This window comes from Pristiophorus japonicus, chromosome 18, assembly GCF_044704955.1.
Source record: "Pristiophorus japonicus isolate sPriJap1 chromosome 18, sPriJap1.hap1, whole genome shotgun sequence".
Classification (NCBI taxonomy): domain Eukaryota; kingdom Metazoa; phylum Chordata; class Chondrichthyes; family Pristiophoridae; genus Pristiophorus; species Pristiophorus japonicus.
Window position 1 is genome coordinate 11,785,053 of NC_091994.1, and position 8,104 is coordinate 11,793,156.

The following is an 8,104-nucleotide window of genomic DNA, read 5'->3' on the forward strand; positions in this document are numbered from 1 at the left end:
CGGTGCGGAGAGTGTTCAGAGTGGGGTGGACGGGTTGACTGCGCAGATGGCGGTTGGTGGATGTGGTGCGGTTGGCATCGCGAGGGCGTGGCTCCGGGGTGGCCGGGGGCTGGGGGCTCGACATCCGGGGGTGTTCGCCATTTGGGAAGGATTCTGATGGGACTGGGCGGGTTGGGTGCTGGGGGAGTGTTCCCGGTGTTGGGTGGGTCCGGGGGCGGGGGGGGGCACGGTCTTGGGATGGGGGGGTGGGCTGTTTGGGGCTGGGATTGGGAGAGACTTCTTCACTCGGGGAGTTGTTGGCCTGTGGGGTTCCCTGCCACGGAGAGTTGTTGATGCCAGTTCATTGGATGTGTTCGGGAGGGGGTTGGATGTGGTCCTTGCGGCTGGGGGGGCATGGGGGGAGGCGGGGTGCTGGGGTGGATGATCAGCCATGATCTTGTTGAATGGCGGTGCAGGCTTGAAGGGCCGAATAGCCTACTCCTGCACCTATTTTCTATGTTTCTATGTTTCTATGGGTTCAAATCCCACTCCAGAGTCTTGGCACAAAACCTAGGCTGACACTCCAGTGCAGTGCTAAGGGAGTGCCGCACTGTCGGAGGTGCCGTCTTTCAGATGAGACGTTAAACAGCCCCCGTCTGCCCTCTCAGGTGGATATAAAAGATCCCATGCCTCCATTTTAAAGAAGAGCAGGAGAGTTATCCCCGGTGTCCTGGACAATATTTATCAATCAACCAACATCACTAAAACAGATTATCTGGTCATTATCACATTGCTGTTTGTGGGAGCTTGCTGTGCGCAAATTGGCTGCAACATTTCCTACACTGCAACAGTGACTGCACTCCAAAAGAGTACTTCATTGGCTGTAAAGTGCTGAGGGACGTCCTGATTTCAACAACAACAACAACAACTTGCACCTTTAACATAGTGAAACATCCTAAGGCGCTTCACAGGAGCATTATAAGACAAACAATTTGATACCGGGCCAAATCAGGAGAAATTAGGGCAGGTGACCAAAAACTTGTTTTAAGAAGCGTCTTGAAGGAGGAAAGAGAGGTAGAGAGGCGGAGAGGTTTAGGGAGGGAGTTCCAGAGCTCGGGGCCCAGACAACAGAAGGCACGGCCACCAATGGTTGAGCAATTATAATCAGGGATGCTCAGGAGGGCAGAATTAGAGGAACGCAGACATCTCAGGGGGTTGTGGGGTTGGAGGAGATTACAGAGATAGGGAGGGGCGAGGCCACGGAGGGATTTGAAAACAAGGATGAAAATTTTGAAATCGTGGCATTGCTTAACCAGGAGCCAATGTAGGTCAGCGAGCACAGGGATGATGGGTGAGCGGGACTTGGTGTGAGGTAAGACACGGGGCAGCCGAGTTTTGGATCGCCTCTAGTTTACATAGAGTAGAATGTGGGAGGCCAGCCAGGAATGCGTTCGAGTAGCCAAGTCTAGAGGCATGGGATGAGCTGAGGCAAGGAGCCAAGTCTAGAGGCATGGGATGAGCTGAGGCAAGGGCGACGATGAGTGATGTTACGGAGGTGGAAATAGGCGGTCTTAATTATGCTGCGGATATGGGGTCGAAAGGTCATTTCAGGGTCAAATATGACACCAAGGTTGTGAACAGTCTGGTCGCAATGACCATAGGATTAGCCTCCAATGCTGAGGCAAAGCTGGGAGAAGCAGCAATCTGGGGCCAGAGGAACGGAGGATGTGGACTGGAAGATATCGATGGAGAAGACTCCCCGAATGGTGTGAGGCGACAAGATTTTCTTGTCTTCCATTCCATTTTGTTTGTTCAAATATCAAAGCTTGGACACATAGTTACTTCATGTGCTTTGAGTTTTCCCTCCCAATGTTCCGCCCTCCTCAAATGAAGGCTCACCAGATCGAGTAAATAAAGAGAAACAATTTCCAATGGCTGATAACCAGAGGCCACAGATTTAAGGTCACCAAGAAATCCAATAGGGAATTCAGAAGAAGCTTCTTTATTCAGAGAGTGGTGAGAATGGGGAACTCGCTACCACGGGGAGTGGTTGAAGTGCATAGTATAGATGCATTTAAGGGGAAGCTAGATAAGCATATGAGGGAGAAGGGAATAGAGGCTGATAGAGTTAGATGAGGAAAGACGGGAGGAGGCTCAAGTGGAGCATAAACGCCGGCATGGACTGGTTGGGCCGAATGGCCTGTTTCTGGGCTGATGTAATTCTAGATAAAGGTGATTGGCAAAAGAACCAGAAGCGACATGAGAATAAACGCAACGAGTGGTTAGGATTTGGAACGCGCTGCCTGGTAGGGTGGTGGAAGCAGATTAATAGTAGCCTTCAAATGGGAACTGGATAAATACCTGAAGGAGGAAAAGCTGCAGAGATATGGGGAAAGAGCAGGGGAGAGCGGGACTAACTGGACTGCTCTTCGAAAGAGCCGGCACAGACCCAATGGGCCGAATGGCCGCCTCCTGTGCTACACTAATCTGTGATAGGGTATGGGACAAGGCGTGAAAACCCTAGCTGGCCTGTCCCACCCCTCCCGAACCGAGGGATTCTGAGGCCAAGTGTGCCATGCTAGCTGCTGCTCCTGTTGCAACCAGCTGACACAGTACAGGCAGTGATTCAACTTAATCTGTACCGCTAAGTAGACTACACGAGGTAAAAACATTCATTATGCATGCGAGTGTCTGGACCCAGTGGGTTATTCGGGAACCGTTCCCCTGGTGCTTTTAAAGGGCATGCGCTATTAAACTTCCCCAAGCACTCATTCATTGAAGACGTTTCAGCTTTCCTGTTGGGACAACAGGTGAATGAGAAAATAGAAGTGCCAATGTTAAATGAAAGATGAGCCAGAGGGTGAGTGAGAGCAAGCCAGACAAGGTTACACACACACACACACGATTACATCATGCGCACATTCTGGTAGTACATAGGGTTGGTTTAACAGTGTAATATCTACAAAGCGTGGAAAAGAGGGCTGTATTTATGTCTCTAAGTAGCTCCTGGCATGCGAACGAGATCCCAGCGTGATGCAGGTGCAGGTGCAGTGATTTACCAGCCGTGTTTGCAGCAGTTGAAATGGCTCCCAGGTCACAAGGTGGCTATTTTTAATCAAAGCCAATTAATGGGCACCAGATGTGAAGGTAAGGGTGATATCGGAAGCCAAACCGCTTGACGACGGAACAAGTGACGTGACTCAAGTCCTCCCGGTGTAGCCCAAAGACCAGGTGGAAATGGTGGGTGGGTTGCCAGAGTGGCAGCTGTGAGATATGAGCATGTTTTGTATCAAACTCAATTAATTTCTTCCGATGGAACACCCCAGCGCACAGCGCACAAGATGTCATCCGGGGTTTCAGGTACGGAGCCCTAATGTATCACACTGAGGCTGCTACCAAAACAAAGCATTTGCAATCTGCTAATGTTAAAAGTTGACGAGAGGCTGTTTGGCAAAGCCTTTTCTCGTCTGTTTCCAAACACATGGCCGGAGGACATAACTGATGCACAAATGCGTCGTGTATCACCTGGACGACATTACCCGCTCTGCCTGCTTTTCTCCCGCCTCAAGAGAAACCAGGTTTGCCAAATTTAGTCTTCAAGACAATTAAAAAAATGTCGATAAATCATAAAAGTTTACAGCACAGAAGGAGGCCATTTTGGCCGCCGCGGCCAACAAGAGGCTATCCAGCCTAATCCCATTTTCCAGCTCTCGGTCCATAGCCCTGTAGGTTACGGCACATCAAGTGCACATCCAAGTACTTTTTAAATGTGGTGAGGGTTTCTACCCCTACCACCCTTTCAGGCAGAGTTCCAGACCCCCACAACCCTCTGCGTGAAGAAATTTCCCCTCAAATCCCCTCTAAACCTTCAACCAATTACTTTAAATTTATGCCCCCTGGTTGTTGACCCCGCCGCTAAGGGGAAATAGGCCCTTCCTAGCCATTATATCTAGGCCTCTCATAACTTTATACACTTCAATAAGGTCTCCCCTCAGCTTCTTCTGTTCCAAGGAAAACAAGTTTTAGCGCTGCGAGGGAAGTGGAGCAATAAATCAAGTGGTAACCACTTATCTTAGGGCGCTAAAGTCCGAGAGCGGGCCAGTAATGGCAGAGTGCTAGCTCATCTTGTCGATGGTACACAATGCAACCTTCAATGGAGCATACCACTTCAAGGTACAGCGCATGGAGACTGATGGCTGTGACGAGGGTGATTGGATTGGACCTCACCATAATCCAGGTCGCTGGTTGGAGCGTGGGCAGATTTGCTGATATTCAGGTGAATTGAGGTGTTAAGTGAGTGTCAAACATTTTAGTTGTCAGCCCCGCCTCAGTGGGTAGCACTCTCACCTCTGCGTCAGAAGGTTGTGGGCTCAGGTCCCACTCCAGAGACTTGAGCACAAAAATCCAGCCCAACACTCCCAGTGGAGTGCTGAGGGAGTGCTGCACTGCCGAAGATGCCGCCTTTCTGATGAGACGTTAAACCGCGGCCCTGTCTGCCCTCGCAGGTGGATGGAAAAGATCCCACATCACTATTTCTAAGAAGAACAGGGGAGTTATCCCCAGTGTCTTGGCCAATATTTATCCCCCAACCAGTATCACTGCTGTTTCTGGGACCTTGCTGTGCGCAAATTGGCAGCCGCGTTGGCTACATTATGACAGGGACTGCACGGCATTGGATGTAAAGCACTTTGGGATGTCCTGATGTCATGAAAGGTGCTATACAAATGCAAATCTTGCTTTTCTTTCTTAAACAAATACAGCAAGAATTTTGAGCTACTTTGCTCCTCAGGTCAAAAGTATTTTTTCTAGCGTTACTTACTGTACTTTGGCCTAGCATTCAGAGAGAGCTATTCGCTCTCAATTAAAGTCATAGGCCCAAGTAATGTTAATCCTAGAAAATAACAATTGTTTTCTTACTGCGTGGATCAAAGTGTTTCAACTTTCCACGATCTTTTTCAGCTTTCTTTTCATGATCCGAGGTTTTATTTTTGTGAAGGGCGAATTTTACTTAAACATATAAGAAAGTCTGGAGAGTTGGAAGTGTGAATAGACCATTCGGCCCATTGAGCCTGCTCTATCCATTGTCCCCCCGTTCTCCTCCCCCCCCACCTCCCGCTCCCTCACCCCACACATGCTGATCCTTTACTTCGAGGAACACTAAAGTTCTCCCAGTATCTCCCCTAAAAAAATCCACCAGCGCTTTTAATACCTTTCTAACCCTCAATCCCCTTTCTCAACACAAATTCATCCGCTTGCGTTAATTGGTTTCGGGACAAACTACATTCTCTTCCAACTGTTAGCTTCCATTTTTTATTTCTTCTCTTTCAACTTCTGTATCTTTGCCACAAATCAAGAAAGAATTCTGAGGTGATAAGTTTCATCTCCCTGTTTTTAAAAAAATTGTTCACGGGATGTGGGCTTTGCCGGCAAGGCCGGCATTTATTGCCCATCCCTAATTGCCCTCGAGAAGGTGGTGGTGAGTCGCCTTCTTGAACCGCTGCAGTCCATGTGGTGAAGGTGCTCCCACAGTGCTGTTAGGGAGGGAGTTCCAGGATTTTGACCCAGTGACGATGAAGGAACGGCCGATATATTTCCAAGTCAGGATGGTGTGTGACTTGGAGGGGAACTTGGAGGTGGTGGTCTTCCCATGCGCCTGCTGCCCTTGTCCTTCTAGATGGTAGAGGTCACGGGTCTGGGAGGTGCTGCCTTATCTGATCTGGAGCTTGTACAACACGTAGATTGTTCGACCACTGACCAACCTTTCTTGTTGGGTGGATGATGGCACTGTCTGATGATGACACTCGAACAGATAGATCAGAGAGGTCCTAGGTTCCACCCCTAGTCTTTGTTAAGTGAGCTTCTTTCAGTTAGATTGGCAATGCAGTACAGAAAACCACAAGGAAAAATGGACATTTGCAAATGGCGAGGAACTACAATTGGCTTCAGAGTTCCTGAGCTAAGGGAAGGGGAAGATGACGCCAAGACCCCACGCCTGATCGCCAAACACTGCATGTGTCAGTATGGGCCTTGGCTGACATGTCACCACATCCCTCATTTTCATCATTTGTGGCTGTGCCTTGAGTTGCTTAAGCCCCAAGTCTCTGAAATTCCTCCCTTAAAGCTCGCCAGCTCTCTACCTCTCTCACATAAGAACATAAGAAATAGGAGCAGGAGTAGGCCATACGGCCCCTCGAGCCTGCTCCGCCATTTAATATGATCGTGGCTGATCCGATCATGGACTCGGGTCCACTTCCCTGCCCGCTCCCCATAACCCCTCAATCCCTTATCATTTAAGAAACTGTCTATTTCTGTCTTAAATTTATTCAATGTCCCAGCTTCCACAGCTCTCTGGGGTAGCGAATTCCACAGATTTACAACCCTCAGAGAAGAAATTCCTCCTCATCTCAGTTTTAAATGGGCAGTCCCTTATTCTAAGGTTATGCCCCCTAGTTCTAGGGAGTTCCAGTCTCCCCTATCAGTGGAAACATCCTCTCTGCATCCACCATGTCAAGCCCCCTCATCATCTTATACATTTCGATAAGATCACCTCTCATTCTTCTGAATTCCAATGAGTAGAGGCCCAACCTCCTCAAGCTTTCCTTATAAGTCAACCCCCTCATCTCCAGAATCAACCAATGAACCTTCTCTGAACTGCCTCCAAAGCAAGTATATCCTTTCGTAAATATAGAAACCAAAACTGCATGCAGTATTCCAGGTATGGCCTCACCAAAACCCTGTATAACTGTAGCAGGACTTCCCTGCTTTTATACTCCATCCCCTTTGCAATAAAGGCCAAGATTCCATTGGCCTTCCTGATCACTTGCTGTAACTGCATACTATCCTTTTGTGTTTCATGCACAAGTAATCCCAGGTCCCGCTGTACTGCAGCACTTTGCAATCTTTCTCCATTTAAATAGTAACTTGCTCTTTGATTTTTTTTCTGCCAAAGTGCACGATATTTAAAACCAACCTGTTTGACCAAGCCCTGTTGTAATAGCTCCCTTTTGTGGCTCATTGTCAAATTGTGTTTGATAATGCCCCTAATTAAGTGCCTTGGGATATATTACGACAGTAAAGGCGCTATATAAATGCAAGTTGTTGTTGTCACCCCCTAGCCAAATAGCCTACTGACACTCACTGCATGGAGATTATCCACTTGAATGAGCTACATCAAGAGGCAGCCCGAGTTAGCACCTTCAGGAGAGCAAGGGAGTAAAAGGGCGGGGGAGAGAAAAGAAATGAACTCGTCTGCTTCGGATCTGTCATTGAAAAGCAATTTAACATTGTGGTTGACCGGGCAAGTGTTACATTACTGAACAAACAAAGGCACAAACCACTGAAAGCAGTGGTTTACATGGACATTTGCAAATGCATTACAGCAAACCACAGGGGAACAAAATGGGTTTGAAGCATTAGCACTTAAAAGTCTGGCCACCAGCAAGTGGCCATGCAAAATTATCATTCAACGGGTCAATGCTGCACTCTCTAACTGCCACTGGCTGTGTTTAAACTCACTACAGAAATGGTCTGCTCCTCAGTGGTAAGTGGCCTTAATGTAGAACTGCGTAGAAATGACAGCACAGAAACGGGGCATTGGGCTCAACTGGTCGATGTACTGCCGGTGTTTACACTCCACGCGAATCATACCACCCTCGGTCTTCTCACCGTATCAGCATAACATTCTACTCCTTTCTCCCTCACCCGCTTATCCAGCTGCCCCCTTTGCTATTCGCCTCAACGACCAAACGTGGTCGCAAGTTCCACATTCAAACCATTTCCCTGGGTAAAGAAGTTTCTCCCGAATTCCTTCTTGGGTTTATTAGTGACGATCTTATATTTATGGGGTATTGAAGTTGCATGTTCAGCCATGAACTCATTGAATGGCGGTGCAGGCTCGAAGGGCCGTATGGCCTACTCCTGCACCTATTTTCTATGTTTCGGTCCTCAGTTTTTGGGCTCCCCCCCCACAAGTGGAAACATCTTCTCTATGTCTATCCTATCAATCCCTTCATCATTTTAAAGATCTCCATTTGGTCATCCCCTCAGCCTTCTCTTATCTAGTGAGGATTGGCATGTTGTAATATTGCCAAGGATTGGGCGATAGAGTCCCTGGAGCAAGTTCAGT

General features: G+C 48.2%; 1 protein-coding gene across 2 annotated transcripts in view; it reads right to left on the minus strand.

Annotated features, from left to right (window-relative positions):
* LOC139229148 (ephrin-A2-like) overlaps window positions 1–8,104 on the minus strand; it is a 423,886-nt gene that overhangs the window by 66,166 nt on the left and 349,616 nt on the right. The gene's annotated exons all lie outside the window — the stretch shown is intronic.